Source organism: Theropithecus gelada, chromosome 3 (genome assembly GCF_003255815.1).
Source record: "Theropithecus gelada isolate Dixy chromosome 3, Tgel_1.0, whole genome shotgun sequence".
Taxonomy (NCBI): domain Eukaryota; kingdom Metazoa; phylum Chordata; class Mammalia; order Primates; family Cercopithecidae; genus Theropithecus; species Theropithecus gelada.
Window position 1 is genome coordinate 42,488,625 of NC_037670.1, and position 2,738 is coordinate 42,491,362.

Sequence of the window (2,738 nt, forward strand, 5' to 3'; positions counted from 1 at the left end):
TTCTATACAGCCATATGAACCATGAACCAATTAAACCTCTCAGTCTCAGGTATTTCCTTATAGCAATGAAAGAATGGACTAATACTGAACATTGGTATAGAGAAGTGGGCATTGCTATAAAGATACCTGAAAATGTGGAATCAGCTTTCAAACTGGGTAACAGGCAGAAGTTGGAAGAGTGTGGAGGGCTCAGAAGAATACAGGAATATGAGAGAAAGTTTGGAACTTCCTAAAAACTTGTTGAATGGTTGTGACTAAAATGCTGATAATGATATGGACAGAGGTGGTCAGGTTAAGGAGGTCTCAGATGAAAATGAGGAACTTATTGGAACTAGAGTAAAGGTAACTTTTGCTATGCCTTAGTGAAGAACTTGGCTGCATTGTGTCCCTGCTTTAGGGATTTGTGAAACTTTGAACTTGAGAGGGATGATTTAGGGTATCTGGTGGAAGAAACTTCTAAGAGATTTCAAGAGGTGGCCTGGCTGCTTCTAACAACCTGTTTCATAAGCATAAGCAAAGAAATGAGCTGAAACTGGAACTTATACTTAAAAGGGAAGCAGAGTGTAAAAGTTTGGAGAATTTGCAGCCTGGTCAAGTGGTAGAAAAGAAAAGTCCATTTTCAGGGGAGCAATTCAAACTGGCTGCAGAAATTTACATAACTGAAAGGAAGGCAAGTGCTGTTAGCCAAGACAAGACAATGGGGAGAAAGCCTTGAAGGCATTTCAGAGATCTTTACAGCAGCCCCTCCCATCATATACCTGGAGGCCTAGGAGAACGGAATGGTTTGCTGGGCCAGGCCCAAGGTCTTGCTGTGCTGTACAACTGCAGAAAATGCTCCCTGAATTCCAGCCACTCTAGTTCTTGCTGTGACTAAAAGGGGTCCAGGTACAGCTTGGGTTACTGCTTTGGAGGGTGCAAGTTGTAAGCCTTGGTGGCTTCTATGTCAGGGTAAGCCTGCAGGTGTGCAAAAGGGAAGAGCTGAGGCTTGGGGGCCTTTGTGTAGATTTCAGATGATATATGGAAAACACTAGATGTCCAAACAGAAGACTCTTTGGGGCAGAACCCTCATGGAAATCCCCCAGTAGGGCACTGCTGAGGGGAAATGTGGAATTAGAGCCCTCACATAGAATCCCTACTTTGGAACTGCTTTGTGGAGCTGTGAGAAGAGAGCTACAGTCTTCCAGACCCCAGAAATGTAGATCCACTGGTAGCTTGTACTCTGAGCCTGGAAAAGCTGCAGGCACTCAGTGGCAGCCTATGAAGGCTGAACCCTACAAAGCCATAGAGCTCTGCTGTCTAAGACCTTGGGAACCTGCCTCTTGCACCGGCATGCACTGGGTGTGAGACATAAAAATCAAAGGAGATTATTTTGGAGCTTTGAGGTTTAATGACTGCCCTTCTGAGTTTTGGACTTACATGGGGTTTGTAGCCCCTTCCTTTTGGCCAATTTCTCCTTTTGGAACAGAAGTATTTACCCAATGCCTATACCTCTATTGTATCTTGGGAGGAACTAACTTGTTTTTGGTTTCACAGGCTCATACGCAGAAGGGACTTGCCTTGTGTCAGATTAGACTTTGGACTGCGGACTTTTCAGTTAATGCTAAAATAAGCTAAGACTTAGGGGGAATGTTGGGAAGACATGATTGTATTTTGAAATGTGAGGAGGACATGAGATTTGGGAGTGACCAGGAGTGGAATGATAGGATTTGGATTTTTGTTCCCATCAAAATCTCATGTTCAATTGTAATTCCCAATGTGGACACATAGTTATAAGATTTTTTTAAAGTCAGGCTATCAAACATAAATTGGTTGTAAAATAATACTAGGTTAGAATATGGAGATTTAATAATTAAGTATATGCATACCTGTGACAGTGGTGATGCCTAAAAGATAATCTTGGATTTAAAGTTTGGAAAGATGACTGACTGAGTGAATCTAAGTGAGTGACATGGAAGGATATTTCAGTACTGACCAAGCTTGTTTATACTGATTATTATCTATATTATTTTAATGAAATGAAAACTCAGTTCAAGCATAAACTAATTTATATTTGTTTGTTATATAATCTATCTATCTACAATTGAAGTATGTAACTGATGAAAGGGAAGGAAAATACAAGTGTTTGTTGAAATGAGGCTAGTACTAAGGACAGTAATGGTAGAAGAAAAAAAGTACTTACAATTTATATCATTCAAGAATAAAACCTATTTTTATTAAAAAAATAGGATTTTCCAATTAATGTTGGAGTTTACATGAGAATGTTCACTATAATTCTTAAAAAACAAAGAAGCATTTATTTGCTTACATTGTGTATTACAGTTAACAGTGATATTTTAGGCAACATACAACTAGGAACAATTAATATGCATTTTTAATTCATGTAATGAATTATAATTATGTCATGATTCTTTTGTATGCTCTTAAGCCTATCCCTTCCCTCATTTTTAATCCTTCTCTTCTTTCTTTCTTTTCATTTAGACATGGAGATAATAATACCAAGGATATGGAGATATTTTAAGAATTAAATAAAAACCTGCATGCAAAGATAGTGCTTGGAATATAGTCAACTCCCAATTTATTGGGAGTTTGTAGCTTATAATTATTTTAATTTTAAGTAGTGTCCCATGCTTCAAAATCTAGCATTTTAGTCCTAATAATACACAAAGCATCCATCTCCACCTACACAGAAATAAAATTCAGGTGTTATATTTCTTACTGCTACCATAGGGCAATACTTT